This window comes from Macaca fascicularis, chromosome 20 (genome assembly GCF_037993035.2).
Source record: "Macaca fascicularis isolate 582-1 chromosome 20, T2T-MFA8v1.1".
In the NCBI taxonomy this organism is placed as follows: Eukaryota; Metazoa; Chordata; class Mammalia; order Primates; family Cercopithecidae; genus Macaca; species Macaca fascicularis.
The window spans coordinates 45,568,838-45,588,996 of NC_088394.1; the positions used below are offsets into that span (position 1 = coordinate 45,568,838).

The 20,159-nt window shown below is 50.0% G+C and overlaps 1 protein-coding gene across 12 annotated transcripts in view; it reads right to left on the reverse strand.

Moving 5' to 3' along the window:
• Positions 1 to 20,159, reverse strand: part of ZNF423 (zinc finger protein 423) — a 364,477-nt gene that overhangs the window by 153,024 nt on the left and 191,294 nt on the right. Inside the window, exon 1 of one of the 12 annotated variants that reach the window (XM_045382267.2) lies at positions 19,493 to 19,727. The exons of 10 other annotated variants lie outside the window; for them this stretch is intronic. The gene's annotated coding sequence lies outside the window, so the exon portion shown is untranslated. Of the gene's footprint in view, positions 1 to 18,378; positions 18,556 to 19,492; positions 19,728 to 20,159 lie in introns of those variants that run through there. One more of the 12 variants, XM_045382268.2, reaches the window with a different exon arrangement.

Sequence of the window (20,159 nt, forward strand, 5' to 3'; positions counted from 1 at the left end):
AACATTGGGTAGCTGAGCTGGGAGGATCGTTTGAGGTCAGGAGTTTGAGACCAGCCTGAGCAATATAGCAAGACCCTGTCTCTAAAAAAAGAAAAAAAAGAAAGAAAAGAAAAGAAAAAAATTTAATTACACAGGCTTGGTGGTGTGTATGTGCAACCCCAGTTACTTGGGAGGCCGAGGCAGGAGGATCACCTGAGCCCATGAGTTCGAGGCCGCAGTGAGTTATGATCACGCCACTCTAGCCTGGGTGACAAGAGTAAAACTCTGACTCTTAAAAAAAAAAAAAAAAAATGAGCCTACAGAGGGAACAAGAGCTCATCCAGCCATTGGAATGAGGTTTCCATGCCAGTCTGCAGGGCCTCTTGTGCCCAGGACTGTGCTGGATGCTGCAGGGTCACCTGGGTGCATCCCACCTTGGTCCTATCACATGGACATCCCAAACCATGCAAAGGAGAGGCCAAGTAGAGCAAGAAAGGCACCAGTGGGAGTCATGCTGGGGCAACAGGCAGACAGTACATCAGGAGGTTGGGCCTCCATTGCCTCTGCTGGCTCATGGGAGGCTGGAATTCATCCTCTCTACAGCCCCTGCCAGACAAATATAAAGTTCACCTTATACAATACTCCAACCATCAAGACTGTCTTCATGATACACACAAAAAGGCCTTACAGTGCTTCACAAAGCCCCCAAAAAGACTCCTTGCCACTCACCTGTTTCTTTGAAAAATGAAAATTGCCAAGGAGACCAGTTCCCAACAGGACAAAGCTTTATAACACACCAAGCAGAGCCTCTCTGCTGCCCCCATCCAGAGCTCCAGGAATGGGAATAACTGTGGCCCTTCCCTAAGCTCAGAGGAATGGGACCCTAGACTCAGGAACCAACTACCAAATCCCACATGATACAGATGGAAAAGCTGAGGTCCAGAAAAGAGAAGAAAACTTATAAGCCTAGCTAATTGGTAGTGGTTGCCTAGAATCCTGTGTTCAGAAGGAATCTGAGGCCTTCTCTAAGGTCCAAAGAAATGAGTGCTACAATCAATTGATGATGTCTGCCATGAGCAGAGACATGTGGGAATGGAATAGTCAAAGGGCACTGAGCAAACTGGAAAGAGGAGTCTCCTGACTCCCAATGCTAGATGCTTTTCAGGTTTCCTCTTCCAAAAAAGGAGGTGTCCATTCTCTTTGAGAGATGAGGCTTTGTTGTTCCCAAAATCCTGTTGGTCACACAGAGACAAGAGGCCCTGAGAGATACCATATGATATGGTTTGGCTGTGTCCTCACCCAAATCTCATCTTGAATTGTAGTTCCCATAAACCCCACGCATGGTGGGAGGGAGTTGGTGGGAGGTAATGGATTCACGGGGGCGGTTTCCCCCATGCTATTCTAGTGATAGTAAGTTCTCATGAGATCTGATGGTTGCATTAAGGGATCTCCCCCTTTTCTCAGCTCTCATTCTTCTCCTTCCTGCCACCATGTGAAGAAGGACATGTTTGTTTCCCCTTCCACCATGATTGTAAGCTTCCTGAGGCCTTCCCAGTCATGCACAACTGTGAGTCAATTAATCCTCTTTCCTTCATAAATTAACCAGTCTTGGGTATTTCTTCACAGCAGCATGAGAATGAACTAATATACTGTAGAACTATGTTGGAGTCTAGAGAGAGATCTCCAACCAGAGAGGTCAGCTGTGACCCCAGCCGATGGTGAGGGTTGTCCAAAGTGGACACAAAGCAGCCCGGACAACTGAGGGAGAGCCAGTCAGTGTTTCCTAGAGCCTGGGGTAACAAGAGCTCCAAGACCTGAATATGCTTCAGGGCACAGGCAGATTGTGGTTGCCGCAGAGGTAGCCAGAGCCTAAGCGGGTGGCCTTCCAGACATGAAATGATCCGAGTTGAGCTCAAGGGGCATCTGGGCATATTCCTCATCACTTCTTGGGAAACCAGGGGTATCTGCACACACTTGATGCCAGAACTAGTCATCTATCCCAGAATACTCCTCAACTCAATTACATCCCTGCCTGTAAAACTAGTATCAGTGTATTGAGGACAAGAGAGAGTGCATAGCTCCTCCTTCATCTTATTTCACTGATGGAGAAACTGAGGCAACATGACAAGTCACAGGCAGATCTAGTGGTTACTGTTTATGGCACATTTTCTTCTTCTTCTTCTTTTTTTTTTTTTTTTGTTTGTTTCTTTGAGACAGAGTCTCGCTCTGTCACCCAGGCTGGAGTGCAGTGACGCGATCTTGGCTTCCTGAAACCTGTGCCTCCTGGGTTCAAGCAATTCTCTGCCTCAGTAGGACTCCTGAGTAGCTGGAATTACAGATGCCCACCACCATGCCTGGCTAACATTTGTATTTTTAGTAGAGACGGGGTTTCACCATCTTGGTCAGGCTGGTCTTGAACTCCTGACCTTGTGATCCACCCACCTCGGCCTCCCAAAGTGCTGGGATTACAGGCGTGAGCCACCACATCCAGCTGTATGGCACATTTTCTATGTGCCAGGTCCTTTGCCAGCTTTTTCTCAATTTATTCTCACACATTCTCTATGAGGTAGGTACTATTAACAACCCCTTTTTATAACTATGCAAAGTGACACTCCAAGAAGGAGAGTAACTTCTGAGCACACAGAGATTGCAAGTGGCAGATGCCCCCACCCACTTACTAACCACCAGGCTACACTGCTTCACCAAGCCCTAGAGCCAATCCAGGGCCCATATCCCTGCTGGACCTGCTCCCTCTTTCTTGAGGTCCACCATGCACAAGTACAGTATCAGGCCCCATGACTTGAACCAGGTACAGGTCTTAAGCTTTACAACCCCACCAGCCATTGAGGCAAAGTCAGTGGTGGATGACCAGGCTAGGCTGGGTCTGATGCCAAGCACTAATGAATGTTGCCGGCCTCTTTCCTCACTGGATGGCAGGTAGAGCAGCCTGCTGCTTAAATAGCCTGTGCAGAACCAAACCTGGAGGTTGTGGTAGGCAGAATAATAATTACCCCAAAGATGTCCAAGTCTTAACTCCCAGAACATATAAATATGTTATGTTACATGGTAAAATGGAATTAAGGTTGACAATCAGCTGACCTTAAAATAAAGAGATTATCCTGGATTATCCACATGGGTCCATTGTAATCACGAGGGTCCTTAAATGTGCAGGAGGGAGGCAGAAGAGGAGGTTGAAGTGATGCAATATGAGAAGGACCCAACCAGCAATTACGAGTATTAAAGATGGAAGGAGGCCATAAGCCAAGAAATGTGAGCAGCCTCTAAGAATCAGAAAGGAAAGGAAATGGATTTTTCCCTAAGAGCATCCAGAAAGGAATGCAGCCCTGCCAACACCTTAATTTTAACCCAGTGACATCTGGGTCAGACTTCTGACCTACAGAACTGTAAGATACTATTTTTTTGGTTTGTCATTTTAAGTCACTGTTTATGGTAATTTGTTACAGCAGTAATAGCAAACTAATACAGATTTTGGTACCAGGAGTGGGGTGCTACAAGAACAAATACCTAAAATCATGGAAGTGGCTCTGGAATTGGGCAGCGATCAGAGGGTAGAAGAATTTTAAGGAGTATGATTTATTTAAAAGCCTAGGTAGCCTTGAACAGATTAATGGAAACATGGATATTAATGACTCTGTTAATAAAGACTCAGAAGAAAGTAAGGAACACATTAGAGAAAACCTAAATCACCTTAGGAAATATCTAAATCATCATGAACAAACTATTAAGAGAAATATGGATATTAACAAAGGCACTGATAGTGACAGCTTATCAGGAAATCAAAAATATGTTATTGGAAACTGAAGGAAAGGGGATCCTTGATATTTGGTGGCAGAAAGCTAAGTGAAATTATGACTCACAGTTATGTGGGAAAAAGAACTTTCATGGATGAACTTGGATACTTAGCTAAGTAGATTTCCAAGCAAAATGTGGACGGTATGGGCTGGTTTCTTCTTGCTGCTAAAAAGAAAAAAGATTAAGAAAAGAACTGTTAAACAGGTGGGGCGCAGCGCTCACGCCTGTAATCCCAGCACTTTGGGAGGCTGAGGTGGGTGGATCACATGAGGTCGGGAGTTCAAGACCAGCCTGACCAATATGGAGAAACCTCGTCTATACTAAAAATACAAAAATTAGCTGGGCATGGTGGCACATGCCTGTAATCCCAGCTACTCAGGAGGCTGAGGCAGGAGAATCGCTTGAATTCAGAAGGCGGAGGTTGCGGTGAGCTGAGATCATGCCATTGCACTCCAGCCTGGGTGACAGAGCAAGACTCTGTCTCAAAAACAAACTGTTAAAAATGAACCAGAAATTAATGATTTTGCAAATTCTCAGATTGCAGAAATACTCTAACAGATTTACTTACAAGAAAGTATGCTCTGGAGAAAAAGCTGAAGGTAGGACTGCACATATTGCTAATATCTCAGAAAAATCAAAATACCAGGGTATTGAGTATTGAGTCACGCCAAAGGCTCTTTGACGAGATTAAGGGTGTGACTTGCAGATCTCCTAGATCAAATTAGAGAGCATCTAGGAAATTTGGGGGCATTGCTCTGGAGCGATCTCAGCAAAAGACAAAAGTAGAGAAGGGATTATCCAGGAAATATCTGTGGAGGACCATCTTGAATAATGGAGAAAATACCCATGACATACACTGGAGACTCACAAGGTTCTTGAAGAGTTTATACTGGCAGAAACACTGCCAGCTTGAACCAAAAAGGACAGAGAGAGTACAAGATGAAAGAAGTCTGTTGGACACCCAAAACTTCACAAGCAGGAAACAGGTTAATAAAACTACTCAGATGGAAGTACATGCTACCTTTCATGGGGAAAAAAGGGATGATTAAGGGGGCAGAACCTCAAGCCCAGAGGGTGGTGCCACAACCCATAGTGGATGAGATTACTACTGGACCAGGTTCAGATTCCAGAACTGTGTAACCATGGGCAAGCATATCCCCTCTTTGTGCTTTCATTTCCCCAACTCTTGATAGAGAGAATCTGATGAACAGGTCTTTAAGAGGCTTTGTAGCTCTTAGAGTCTGTTATCAATTAATGATGTCTATGCCTGTCCTGGGTACAGAATAAGTCTCAGGTGGTAGGTATCCCAGCTGTCTACTATCTCCTAGTTTGGGTGGTTTTTTAATTCAGCACATATTTAGGGAGGCTGCTCTAAATACCCAGTTTTCCAAAGGGTGTAGAGGTACCCAGCATTCTTAAGTTTCTATGCTCTTATCTGCCCAGTCTTTGTGTCAATTAATCACTGTTTAAACATTAAACACTAAAGCAACCCTTTACTGCTTTGAAGTAATACATACACACACAGAGAGAGAGACAGAGAGAGAGAGAGAGAGAGAGAATTCCTTTAATGGTAGCATCAGTACTGCATCTAGATATCTGACTTTCCTAAAGGGATAGGAGAAGTGTAAAGGGTTAAGTTTGACCCCTGGGACATCAAAAGCCCACCCTGGGAAAGGAAAGGGATGAGGCTGTCAGGGGTTCTTTCCTCAGAGGTAGGCCAAGGAGCCCCACAAAGGTGACCAGAATCTGACATGGCTCTGCCTGAAATCTTGAGTTAGAATTATGCTATTAGCAAAAATAATAGCAGCTCCTATTCACTCATTCCTCCTCCAGGGAGCTGAGACTTTCTTACGAATGTGATCTCATCATCCCCAAGGAATACAGCAAGGAAAAGTAGGGATCATTCTTTCGGTTTGGGAGAAAAAAGACTCAGAGGTCACTGGACATCTCAAAGATAGAGAATGGCCAGGCCTGCCCTTCTCCAGCCAGCTCTGGGGGCTGCTGAAATGCCATGTGACAGTGAACAGCTGCCACCAAAGCCCTTAACAAAACTTCCAGGGACTCAAAACTTAGTTTAGGCTGCTAAGCTTGAAGAAACTCAGTCAATTGCAGGGAGACGTCAGTCCTGAGGGACAGCAGAGCCATGAGTAAGCGCGTGCACTGGCTTGCTCAGCCATCATTAGCTGTGAGACCACAGGCAAGTTACTGCCCCTCTCTGAGTGCGTATGTCCTCATCCACAGGATGGGGAAACTAAAAGAAACTACCTTACAAAGTGGTTAATGTTTACATACTGCTAAACACTGGATGAACATTGGCTAAAGAAAATAAAGGGGTTCCTAATGTAACTGACAGTATTATCATTCATCATAAATCCCATCATCTATAGGGCATTTAACATTTTGCACAGTACCTCACACCCATTGTTTATTTGACATCTGGAGCAACTCTGTGCAGTGGTGGTGGTCGTGGTGGTTTTGTTACTGTTACTATCCCCATATTACAAGTAAGTGGGGTGCCACATACCCAGGGATGGAACCCAGCATCCCATCCCGTTAGTGAATCCCTTTCACCCTCATGAACAGCTGAGCTTACACAGTAAGTTGTGTGGTCACCCCAGGAATGAGGAAAAAGAACAGAGAGGTTAGGTCATATCCTGACATCGCAAAGTGACTGGAAGAGCTGGACTTGAACTTCCAGCCTAGGGCTCTTAGCCAGCTGGACAAGGAGAAATGATGCCCTGAGCAGTGGGTCATAGGTTACCATGGCTATCCTACCACTGGACAGTCTGGGGGCCACCCAGTTATCAGTATTAGTGATTTGGTAAAACTGCCAACATTTACAAATCAAGAATTCCCAATTTTTTTTGTTGTTGTTGTTGTTCCCTAATTCACAGTCACTTTTTTGGTTTTTTGTTTTGTTTTGTTTTATCCTTAGAGACAGGGTCTCCCTCTGTCACCCAGGCTGTAGTGCAGTGATGCAATCATGGCTCACTGCAGACCCAATCTCCTGGGCTCAAGCGATCCTCCTGCCTCAGCCTCCCAAGTAGCTGGGACCATGGTTGCGTGCCACTATGCCTGGCTAATTTTAAAATTTTTTTTGTAGAGACAGGGTCTCTCTGTGTCACGCAGGCTGGTCTCAAACTCCTGGCCTCAAGCGATCCTCCTGCCTCAGGCTACCAAAGCACTGGGATTACGGTCATGAGCCACCACGCCTGGCCCACTTTTGGATTTTCTTGAAGGAGGCCTGGGAGCACAGACTCTGTATCTGGCATGTGGAAGATGGAGCTCAGCTGGGGCTTCTTGGAGCAGGGCCTCCCACCTCCCTACATGTCCAGCACCCCAGGACTTCCCTCCCCATCAGGGGGTGTCCCGGGCCCTGAAGCCATCTGTGTTTGTCTGGTGGCTGAGAGCCAGCAGCAGGGCTTAGACTCCCAGCTCCCCGACTTACGATGTGTGTGACCTTAGCCAAGTGAATGACCGTTGCTCCGTTTTACAGATGGAGAAACCTGTCTCAGTTTTCACATCTGTAAAATGGGTATGACTATATATAGACCCAGCTATAGAGTTGTTTTAAAGATGAAATCAGTGAATATCTGTAAGGCGTTATATATGACAAATGTTCTATAATGCCTAAAATAGTCACCGGCTACCGGCTCCCAGCTCACCATAAGGTGGTCATAGGACAAGGAGAGGCTGGCAATGGCTGGGATGGTTTGAATGGACACAAGACACAGTGTCATCTCCCTGAGCCCTGATTGATAACCAAGAGGGTCTAAACTAAACCTACAGTTACCCGTGCACAAGATGGTTTTCAAGCAAAGCAAACTCAACCTGGCAAAATTATCAGAGGGCCCCTGCCGTTCACAATCCCAGGACATCAGCCCTGAAAGGTGTTTCAAGACCCCTCATTATAAAGGTGGAACCCAACGCTCTCATTATACAAACAGAGAATCTAAGGCACCGGCAGCCGTCCATGGCTTGGACGTGGGTCCCTCAGCTCATGGTGGAGGGGGTGGGGGACAAGGCTCAGACTCCCAGCACACCCCCTCCCCCGCCCCCACACGGCTCCTGGACATGCAGGGCAAGGACGCGTCCACCTTTCCCCTTGAAGCCTCTGACCTCGCAGAACACACAGCCTGCCAGGCAGCTCCATCCCTTAGACAAATTTACTTAGCACTGATATTGAAAATGCAATCGAGCTCGAGTTTTATTGCAGAAATTAAACAGACTAGGAAAGGGAAAAAAAAAAAAAAAAAAAAAAAAAAAAGCCAGTGCTCATCAACTCACCCAAGAGCTGGCTGTGATCAAACTTGCTAAAGAGGAGCGTAGTGATCAACTCCTGCCAGCAAGGAAGAGCCCCCCAAGTCTGCCCCTACAAGGGACTCCCCAAGGGTGCTAGGAACTCAGGAGCTCTGGAAGGTTCTCCTGCCAGCCTCCTGCTGTGGGCCTCCTGTGCACCCTGACATCGCCTGCCCGCCTTTTCACAAGGAGTTGGTGCCTTGTGAAGTCATCTCTGTGAGCTTCACGAAACAACACCGCCAAGGGCCTGCGCAAAGGGCGCTCTGCTCCACTCGAGAGAAAGCAAAATGCTTTCGGGGTTGAATCACTGTTTTTCTTGACTCCCTTTGGAGATCGGCAGAGCCCACATTCGGCCGTGTTCGTGGACCTGGGACTGGAAACAGCTGTGCTCTAATTACATGTAAAGTGTACCAAAACATCCCTTTTATCACAGACTGGAAATCTGTTAGCATCTGTCTCTCCTTTGTTTCTTCCACAAGATACAAGCTTGTTTCTACATTTTTCTCACCTGTAGCGGTGATTAAAATTCATTATAAATGAAAGGAGTGAACAGAGAAACAAGTTCCTCTGTGTACCGTTCTAAACTCAAATTAGAAACAGCTGTTTGCTAATTCATGCAGTGATGTTTTGTCGTGCTCTGTGAATCAATAATAACTCACCCTATTGCTGCAGAAATTTTTGGATAATCCATATATTTAATGCGGCATTGGATTCTCCAGACAGGGCTGCAGCGGCGAAACCTCAGGCGGGTGGGCGGGGACTTGGGCTCCCCACTCTGGAGGTGTCCCCTGCTGCCCAAAGAATCCTGAACTCAGAGCTGCCCAGCACTTCTACGCCCCACACAAGTCTTGGGAGGACCAGAAGGAAACCCTGAACGGGTTCCTCATCTCCTTCCCTCCCCGAGAACCACCAAAAAAAAGGACTCAACTCTGATTAAACGCAAACCACACACATCCTCCAGCCGCCGGAGGGAACAGCAAAATTAAAAGTCTAATTGCTACCCGGAACAATTTAAAACTATTAAGTATAGGTGAAGCTTTTCTGTAAGAAAATAATCCTTTGATTGGGATTAGGCATGTTTGGACAGCATTTTTCCCATCTACACATTTTAGTTGCAGAAGTTAGAGCTAAGGTCTGGATGTGCTCAGGAGCCTCTGAGAGATGTTCAGGCATCCCCTTTGCCACTTCCAGGGAAAGGGTTGGGTAGAGTTCCAGAGCTACATCCCCATCTGATGACTTGGAGGAAGCAGATGTTCTTTCTCCTTTGCAGGGAGGGAGATGGACAACACTTTTGGAGGCTTGTACTGCCACTGTGGCATGCCAAACCTGCCCTATCCTGGCTAACACATTCCCATCCTTCAAGACACTGCCTTCAGGAAGCCTTCCCTGACTGCCTCTGTCATCCTCACTGACTTCAGGGCACTGCCTGTTTATATTTGAGTGCTTGGGGTGTCCCTGTGTCTCCTGCACCTTTCTGGGTCTGGGGCATGGTCATAGTGAACCACTTTTTGAACTTCAGACTGGTAGCCTCTGCAGAGCCCTTTCTGTGGCCAGACATGGTGCCAAGCTCTTCGTAAGCTCCACTTTGTTAAACCCTCACCTCCATCCTATGTGGTGACTACTACCACCATTAACCCCCATCTTACAGATCAAACATATAAGACATAGAGAGGGTGAGGGCCCTGACTTCCACAGCAATTAAGTAGAAGGAGCCTGGAATAACTCCATAGTTCTCCAGAAAGCCATCAAGACCACCCACTGTCATCAAAGAGGTACACTGAGCATGCCTCGCCCTCTCCAGCTCCTAAGCCTTCATTCAAGCCGTGGTGGTCACTGCCCACCGAAGCCCAAGCCATGACTTGGGGCCCAGCTCTGCCCACCTCCCCAAGCATCTCACAGGTGGTGGTGGCAGGAGTGGTCTCCCGTGTGGCTAAGAGTAGGTCCTCATTTCCTCCTTTCCTGGTGTTCATCTGGGCCTACAGAAGATGGCAGTCCAATACGTCCCGGGGGGCGCAGGGCACAGGCCCCAGGTAGGGGCACGGACAAGGAGCTCATGCTGTCCCTGCAGGGTTGTAGGGAGCTTTCCCTTGGCCAAGGCCACTGGGCGCCAGAAGCTCCAAGCCCGGGAGGGCTGGGAATGGAAAGGCACAGATGAGGTGCCATCGTGGGAGGCGGGGGCACTCAAATTGGGCTTTGAAGAAGGAGTAGGAGCTCCACTGACCTGTGTTCTTCCAAACATGGGCTACCTCCCATTGGTAGGACCTGTGATCATTTTAGGGAGCAGCCAAGATGGTCTTAAATAACCCTGATGCACAAATGAGAAAGTTAGCGCCCTTTCCATTCTGTTGCCAGCCTTCAGATTAGGCCAGGGAGAAAGGCTGTCTCTAACTCCTCTCCAGCATTTCAACAAGAGAGGGCAGAGCCCATGCTTAGCATTTCCAGAACACAGCGACTCCTGGCTGGAACAGCACGAGCATGGAATTGTCTTCAGTTTCGTTTTTTATTTACTTTTAAGGTTACTGTCATCTTACAGTAAATGATACTGGTTTTCCATGTGCAGAATGAAGTAAATGAATTAGTTTAACCACAAAAAGAACCAGCAAAGAAAAATACTAAGTGAATCACAGCATCAGTGATACTCAAGTGTTGCAAGAATCACAGTAGAGATGTGCAAATGACTAAAGCCTGGGACCCCCAGATACAGAGAGATGGGAGGAGAAGGCCTCCCGGAAGAAGGAATGGTGGGAGCCATGGCTGAAGCTTGGGTATCAATGGGAGAAGCAGCTTAGAAGATGCAATGAGAGCCCATCGTCAAGACCTTAAATACCAAGCAAAGGAGCCAAGAACTCCATTCCACAGGCCCCGCAACCACCAACACTATCTGAAAAACTAGCTCATGAGTAAATGGGATCCGGACTCCCCAGCCCAGGGCTCTTTCTAGACCTCCTGTAACTCCAGGTCTACAAATGACTGAGATTTAAATGATTACTAGCCTATAAGCAGAACCCATTTCAAGGAAAACAGTGATCAGTGGCCCCAACAACCCAGGGCTCTCGACAGCCAAGATCAGGTGCCCCTGCAGGAGAAAACCCTTGCACAATCAGCATGGGGTCCCCTTCCAAGTGGGGGCTGAACACTCAAGTCACTGTGGACAGCAGAAGTATCAACTCCCCCCACAAGGACCCCTGCTGGGGCACTGAGGGGGATGGGCGCACCATCCTTCAGTGAGTCCAACCTAGTCAACTTTTCCTCCACTTTTGGAATAAATTGCCATGTCCTCTGTGTGAAAGAGCCAGTGTTCCCAAATACACACCATAGACCTCAACATGCTGGACAAGCGTCTGCTCCCACAGGAGGGGAGGGTGGAAGTCGAAAGCCCCAGAACAGCATCCATCTCACGGTCACTTCGCCCCTGAACCCACACTGCTAAATTACTTTTCTTCCACAAACCCACGCAGTCTTTCCCTTGCAGAGCACATACAATTGAAGCGCTGAATGCTAAGTGGGTGCACGAGGCAACTCCAGTGGGGATTTTGTTCATCCCGTCCAGGGCAAGTCTCCAACTCTCCAAGTGTCTGTCCCACCTTCCTCTCTCCTCCAACCCCCACCCTGGCTACCTAGGGACCCGAGTCAAAGGTCTTCTAACTTCCAGTCCTCCATACCATCTATACTGGGATGGAGGACTGAATGCAGCTGGTTTATGTGACTTTCTTACCAGAGATGCCGACAGAGGAAGCTCTCAATGCAAATGGGCAAGCGGAGGCCACGTGCGGTGGCTCGCGCCTATAATCCCAGCACTTTGGGAGGCTGAGGTGGGTGGATCACTTGAGGTCAGGAGTTCGAGACCAGCCTGGCCAACATGGTGAAACCCTGTCTCTACTAAAATTATAAAAATTAGCCAGGTGTGGTGGTGCACGCCTGTAACCCCAACTACTCGGGAGGCTGAGGCAGGAGGATCACTTGAACCCAGGAAGCAGAGGTTGCAGTGAGCCAAGATTGCACCACTATATCCAGCCTGGACAACAGAGCAAGACTCTCTTTAAAAAAAAAAAAAAAAAAGGCAAGCAGGCAAATGGATGACAAAGTTCATCTTGTAATTTTCCCAAAAACCAGTATCAGAGAAAACCCCATAATGCCTCCAAGCTAGAACTCTAAGCTTAGACCAACTGGCGACACTGAAGAATAATTAATAGGCTATATTTTGGATTCTATATCATACATTGCATATGACAGATAGGTCTAATCAATGACATTTATTAAGTGCCACTTACTTCTTGGGTGTTTGATCCATGCCACATGTTGTCTCATTTTATTTTTTGTCTCCAAGAAAAAAAATTGAGTTGTCTCGTTTTAATATTTACAGCAATCTGATGTGTTCCTATTACCAGCCCCATTTTATAGATGAGAAAACTGAGGCTTATAAAGGTTAATTGACAGGCTCAGGGCCTTACAGGTGGAAATGGCCTAGCAGGGCTTTGAACACGGGTTCACTGACCTCAGAGGCTGTGTTCCTAACCACCACGGGATGTGAGTTTGTGGACCACCATGTCCCAGGGACAGAGAGGGAGTGACACCCACTCAGGGGCACAAGCATTCTCCCAAGGAGGTGGCCTCCCGTGGAGCCCGGCCTGAAAGCATGTCTGGATTGGGTCCATATTCTCAGCCCAGACACCTCCCAGGGTGACACACTCCTTTGGCTGGAGACTTCCATAGACAAGGTGTACACACTGTCTGACCTCAAATCACAGATCCCCTGCTTCTCAGTCAAATCCCATCCAGGGCCCAGCCCCAGGGTCCCACCCCATGCACCTGGAGGATGGAGAAACTCCCCAAAAACACTCCCTGTCTCTGGCCATGTGCCAGGTGCCCTCAGCAGCTCCAGGAGACAGTCATGAGCTTGGTCCCATTTTATGGAAGGGAACGCTGAGGGACAGAGGAACTCAGGGACCTGGTGCGTGCATAGCGGCCAGTGGCCCCCTGGGAGTTCAGCAGCTGAGGGGACAGTCTGAGTAAAAGGGCCTGAGGCCCCACCTCCAGGTGTCTCCCTGTCTCAAGCTTGACCCCAAAGGCAGGAGATGTGATGCCCCCAGGGACAACTTTCACCTAAAAGGACCTGGAGCCAGTGGGCTCCTCTGAAGACCATTCCTGGGGCATCCTGCACAGACACGAAGGTTTTGGCAGGTTCAAGACCCGCGGTCTATAGCAGCAGGCTCAACACTGCACCCCAAAATCGGCCTTTCCCTGGCCCTGTCTGCTCCGTCCTACTTCCTGGGAGCGCCTCCTCGCCACATACACTGCACTAAGCCCTTGCCTCAGGCTCTGTGTTCAGGGGCCCTCCCTGCCACACTGACTAAGGTACAACTGCCACACATGGTGGCACCAGACTCGGAAGCCACGTCCTTCAGCCTGCACAGCCCCCTCCACAGCCCCCTCTCTGCACCTGTCAGGATTTGCCATACTCAAGTCACTGAGAGGCCACCGTCAGGGTCTGTGTGCTATACTATTACTCAACCTTGTCCTTTCAATGACCTCAGGACTAACAATGCCAGGTACCCAAGTGTAATCCTAAATCATGACATTGAGGAAATCATGAGTATGATGTTTTTGTAATGCTCATTAAAATAAAGATGTAGTTGGGTTAAACATGCATGAACCACCAGAAACTGGGCTGGGCAGCCCTAGATGTGGCACAGGTCCTGCTGCCCTGGCCCATACTGCAGTGACTGCAGCTCTTGGTCTGTCCCTCTCCCTCTCCAGACAGGGCAGTGCAGGGACGGGGTGCACCTTCATAGTTGCTGTATCCCCAGCACCATGCCTGGCCAGAGGCAGGTAGGAGAGAAGAGGTGGGCTGGGCGCTGCAAGGAGCCCAGGGCCTGAGGAGGGCCAGGAAGAGTAGAGCCGGAGCATTTTCGAGGATGTACTGGGCTAGCCAAGCGGCCCCTCTGCAGGCCCCACTCACCCCTAAACTCACCAAATCTACGACATGGCAGAGGAAATCCCAATTTTCCCCTAATTTTCATGTCTCCACCCCTAGAGTAATTGTCATCGTGGACTTTGTGGCTGGGCTGTCAAGCCTCATGGCTGAAGGCTGCCCCAGCCCTGCATGTGGGTCTTCCACCCTTTCCCAGCATCGCTGACCCTTTCCTAGGAACCCCATCCCCAGCGCCCTGCCTGTCCCTGCTTTCTCAGCCTGAGTGGCCACCACCTCCTCCCACTGGAACCAGGCCCTCATCTGTGTGCCTCATTGTGTGCCCCTGCTCAATAAACAGACCTGAACATCAGTCACACTCACCGGATACTTCCTACATGCCAGACTTTCTTAAAACCTATATTATCTATTTACTTATCATATTAGTCTTTGATGTTTTACTTGTTTGGGGTGGGGGTTGGGTTTTAAAATTTCAAATAAGAGTCCCACTCTGTTGCCCAAGCTGCAGTGTGGTGAGGCAATCATAGCTCACTGTGGCCTCAAACTCCTAGGCTCATGTGATCCTCCCACCTCAGCCTCCCAAGTAGCTGGGACTACAGGTGTGCCACCACGCCTGGCTAATTTTTTTCATTTTTTTTTGTAGAAATGAGGTCTCACTATGTATGTTGCTAGGCTGATCTCAAACTCCTGGGCTAAACCAATCCTCCTGCCTCAGCCTCCCAAAGTGTCAGAATTGCAGGCGTGAGCCACTGTGCTGGGCTGTTTTACTTATTTAATATATTTAAGCCACACATAATCCTTTCACTAGACCCATTTTACAGATGTATTGTGCACTGTACACATCAGGATACTGAGGCCCTTGAGGTCTGAGGGAGGGACTTGCCCCAGGGCAGAGACCGGCAGAGCCAGGAGAATCTGGTCGCCTAACTCATCAGCTGTATGAAACGTTGAGATGTGGGGTTTATGGGAAACACATCCCTGACACACATATGCTCAAGAGGAGGCCGGGTGGACAGATGTAATGCAGGGGAGAGAGAAACTGATGGAGAGCTATCAGTCATCCTGGATCCTGCACATGGCACACGGGGCGCTTCACGTGCCCAACACTACAGGCACTGGTACACTCCTCATAGTGGGGTCTGGAAAGGGGAGATGCCATCCCCATCCCAGCTCAGGCTGACAGCACCCCTGAGGGTGGTGCTGGGCCTACAGTCTGCCACGGGCAGCCTCATGGTCCCCAGCTGGTTCCCAGCTCCTCCCAGCACCCAGCACACAGTAGTCCCTCAATATTTGCGAAATGAGTCAATGGATGCACACTTTAGTCAGGTCTCTCGTCAGGGCGGGGTACGGGGCCAGAAGGGAGCGGCACCTTCCTTCCTCCTCCTCCACCCGCACTATACCTCTCAACCACTTCCCTTATGCTTTCTTATCTTCTTCCAAGAATGTGATTAAGGTTTCCTCGAAGGTACTCCTGGCTTAGAACTGCCTGGAGACAATTCTGATAAGCCCTGGATTCCTGGATTCCTGGGAGCCCCCACAAGGTGCCTGGCAATAACTATCTGCTTGATGAATGAATGAATGAATGAATGAATGAATGAATGAATGAGTGAGTACCTGGTCTATGGGAAGCTCTTGGTAACTGTGGTATGAATAAATGAATAAATGAATAAATGGATGGATGGATGGATGGATGGATGAAATATTGAAGTCCAGGGCTTTGTCTAAAGGAGGCACTTGAAAACTATGGTATGAATGAATACAGAATGAGAAAATGAGAAAATGAATGCATGAATGAACGAATGAATGAATAGCCTAATCACAAAGAAGCAGCAAGGAGTCACTCAAGAGACCCCTGTAAGGTGGGGCTGAGGAGTTGGGGACAGAGCTTCCAGCTGGAAGCCAGGGAGTAAATGAGCCTGACCTGACCACCCTCCTGACCACCTGGGTCCAGTGGGGCTGTCCCCAGCAGAGCCTGTCCAGTATCACCAAGGTCCCTGGGGCCCCCTCTCATTACAGCAGAATGCAATTACTCCAGTCTTCAGTGGGGCCTGAATTTGTTACGAATTTTTTTGAAAGAGTCTCTTGGAGCCAGGTAAGCAGCAAGGGTATGGGGGTCAAGATGCGTGGATGGAGGCAGAAGGAACAGCCCAGCTACCCAGCCTCAGCCTGAATCCTGGAGAAATGGCATTAAAACAAAGGAGACATGGAGCTGGGTGGGGCGGGGTGGGGTGGCGGGGGGCTTACTTATTCAGACCAGAGCCAAACAAATGGATAGATTTAATAAGATAATAAGCTTAGATTCCATGCTCTTAAAGATACAGACTCAGGCTGGGTGCGGTGACTCACACCTATAATCCCAGCACTTTGGGAGGCCGAGGCGGGCGGATCACCTGAGGTTAGGCGTTCGAGACCAGCCCGGCCAACATGGTGAAACCTTGTCTCTATTGAAAACACAAAAATTAGCTGGGCGTGGTGGTGGGCACCTGTAATCCCAGCTACTCAGGAGGCTGAAGCAGAAGAATTGCTTGAACCTGGGAGGCAGAGGTTGCAGTAAGCCGAGATTGCACCACTGCACTCCAGCCTGGGTGACAGAGGGAGACTTCGTCTCAAAAAAAAAAAGATACAGACTCAACAGTGGGATTTGGGGTGGGGGTCTCCATATTTTTCCAGGAAAACCCCCTCAAGTGGATGCCTTTCTTCACATACCACACTGGAGAATAAGGGTATGTGAGTATGCATGTATATGTGTGCAGGCATGTGTGTCTTCCCCACCAGGGGGGACCCCCAAAACTCACCAGAAACTTCCTTACTTCCTAACCAGGACATGTGAACAAATGCACCCCTCCACAAGGAATGCACAGCCAAGCAGCACCCTTGTAACTTTTTCAGGAGGAAGTCAGGCCAGTCAAGCACAAGTCGGTGTCACCTCCTTCCCAGCCTGGGCTTCCCTCTCTCTGTCCAATGGACCAATAGTAAAAAGTGAGCACTTCCCGCTCATCTTGGGAAACTCCTCGCATCCACTCACTCGATCAGCCAGCGACTGCACTGTTGAAATATTTATGGAGTGCCTCGTCTGTGCCAGGCTCTGCTGCAATTTCTGGGGCAGTGAGCACGCCCAGCAAAGCCCTGCACCATGGAGGCTGCATTCCGGGGGCATCAGGATCATGTCCAAGAAGGCTCTGGAGCCAAAGAGCCTCCGTTCAAATCACAGCTCCACCACTGACCAGTGGTGTAAACCAGGATACATTAATGGACCTCTCTAATCTTCACCAAGAGGAAAAACAGGCAGAATCCCTTCTGCCTCCTCGGGTTGTGCAGAGGATGAGATCAGATACCGCAGGTGAAGCACGCTGGCCCCGCGCCTGGCACATGGCACATGCTCAAGGAACAGATCATTGTGTGTGGTTTCCAGACCACTGGCAGCAAACACGGAAACCGCTGGGCAGAGCCGTGGTTCACCGTGAGACCCCCGCCCTTGGGAAACTCCACCCCTACTCCGAGGTTACCCTTCCCATAGGCATCCCCAATTTACCACCTCCTTATGTCACTCCTGCCAATGTCATGTCATAAAGAAAGCCAGTGACCCCAAGGGCTCTGGTCCACCCCACGCAGTCCTTAAATCCCTTCTCCAAAGAGGTTTGGTCCCTTCCAGTGAAGGGGAATCCACTCCCTTCTGAACCCCCTTAGTCTCCAAGAAGAAATGATCTCCTGATGAGCCCCAAAGGAGGGCCTGCAGACCTCCTCTCAGGGACAGGAATAACAGGACCCCCCTGACTCCAACCATCCTCCAAGAGGAAGGACAAATAGCGAGTCACCTGCTATATGGCAGCCATTTTTTAAAATGACATTGCAATTTACATTCATTTATTCCTTCTATAAATATGAATAAGTGCCTACTCTGCCAGCCCTGTTCGAGGATCTGGGGATAGGGTATGAAGAAACAAAGTCCTTACCCTCAGTGAGCTTACAATGCAAAGAGAAGAGACTAAATCTTCCTGCTGAAGAAGGAATAAATCAGTCTGTAGTAAATCACGTGTTGCTATGAAGAAATGCAGGGCAGGAAAAGGGTGGAGGGTGGGGTGCCACTCCAGACAGGTGACAAGGCAACACTTGAGCAGACACTAGAAGCAAACAAGGCAGCAGGCCAAGGTGGAATCTAGAGAGACAGGATCCTGGGCAGGGATCTAGCAGGCGCAAGCACCCTGAAGCCAGAGCACGCAAACTTTTCAGGGCACATTTTCTGAGATGCCTGCGTGGGGCTCAGTGTGAAGGTATGTGCCCTGCCTTCTAAGATCACAGACCAAGCTGTCATCCAAAACCCCACAGGGACCCAAAATCCAACCCCAGCATCAACTCACTGTGTGATCTGACGCTGGTCTCTCAACCTCTCTGGTCTTGGTTTCGGCAACAGCTAATCAGAACTGAGCATTATCCAAGCAGGCGCTGGCAGAAGAGGCCCCCAGAGTCCTCCCAAGTCTGCAGCTCTGTGCAACGCGCACCCACCATTCCTCTCCACCCCATCGCGCCATTCTCACACCCCGCGCCAGCAACACCACGCAGGATTGGTACTCCTGCCAAAATAGCTATTAACCCAGTAGCCAATAATAACACGTTATCCTATCAATTTGCTTCTGAAACGCTGTGTAATTGCAGAACCTAAGTTTGCCATCTCGGTAGCCTGGTTACCACATAAACAGAAAGAAACTCACCATCCTCTTCCTGGGGAGAACAAGTGGCTGGCCACGAGAAACACCCGATTACCACCGAGGCTCCCCAGCCCCCCTCGAGGCCCTACGGAATCTGTCAGGAATCACAGTCTGGTGTTCAGTAGTTCAGAGGCTGGTCTCAATGTCCCCTTAGCATGCCGCCCCTGTGACTGGAGAGGGGACCAGTGCCCAGGATGGGATGGCTTTTTAGGTGACGAAGTCAGGCCCGGCGGCTGCACTCTGGTGGCCTCCCTCCTGGCCAGTGGTGCGGGAAGTGGGACAGACATGAGGCTTCGGGAGGGCACGGGAGAGGGCAGGAGCCAGAGGCAGGCAAGCACTTGGGTGCAAAAACCATCACAGATGCAAGCCCGCCCTCCCCACGGAAGACGGGGAGGGGATAGGAGGTCAATGGGTGGGGCACAGAGGGAAGGACAGGAGAGAGGCAAGGGAGGGGCTCCAGACCTAGCAGTCACGGTGCGCCCCAGGGTCCGCCCATCCCCTTGCCGCAGGGCCCGACCCAGGTCTGACACACTGGCCACCACCACCTGCTTGGCAGCTGGCCGCCCACTTTTCCTCTCTCATTCCAGAGAAAACGTTTCCTTCCTTCTGGATTTCATTCCACTCTCAGCAAACATTCTGCTCCCCAACGCGCCGGGAGCCTCTCTAAGGGGACTCGGCGTTCCGGTGCAGACACCAGCCTGTTTTATTCATTCTTCCCCCTTCCAGCCCAGCCACCCCCTCATCACTGTCCTGTGCCTCCGCTTACCTCTCCCCCTGCTCACCAGGGCATCCCAGGGCAAGCTGGCCGATGCCAAGAGGGCCAGAACCTGAGCCCGGGTTCCCAGGACCCGGCGGCAGGGCAGGCGAGGGCTGGAGAGGCGCTTCCCACCGGCCCACTGGTGATCTCAGCCACGGGACGCATCCCCACCCGCCCGCCTGGGCCGGCGGAGAAGGATGGGCCGAGGGTGTGCTGCTCCCGCGGCGGCGCTTGGCGGAGGACCCAGCTAGCGGGAGAGGAAGGGCCTTGGGGAAGAAAAGGGGCTGGGAAAAGGCACAGATGGGGAGGGAGAGGACAGAGGAGGCCCAGGGCTCAGGCCACGCGGCCAGATGTTGACCCAGTTGAGGGATCCAGGCCCCGGGGGCGACCGGGGAGTTCTGGCCCCCCTGCCAGCTCTGAGATTCTACAGAGATGGAGGAGGGCCTGAGGCCGGCGCCATGCCAGGGCCTGGCGCTGAGGCTGGGGTTAAAGGGAGGACCACGGAGAGGGAGCAAAGGGTCTCTCTCGGACACTGCCCCTGTCTGCCAGGACAGGGTGGGGGGACGGCCCCTGGGAGGCCCCTGGGTGGGGTGGGTGGGGAGCTGTCTGCGGGAAGCAGCTCTCAGCAAATGAAAACCAGGCCTTGGAAACTGGCCGGGCCACAGCCAGGGCACAG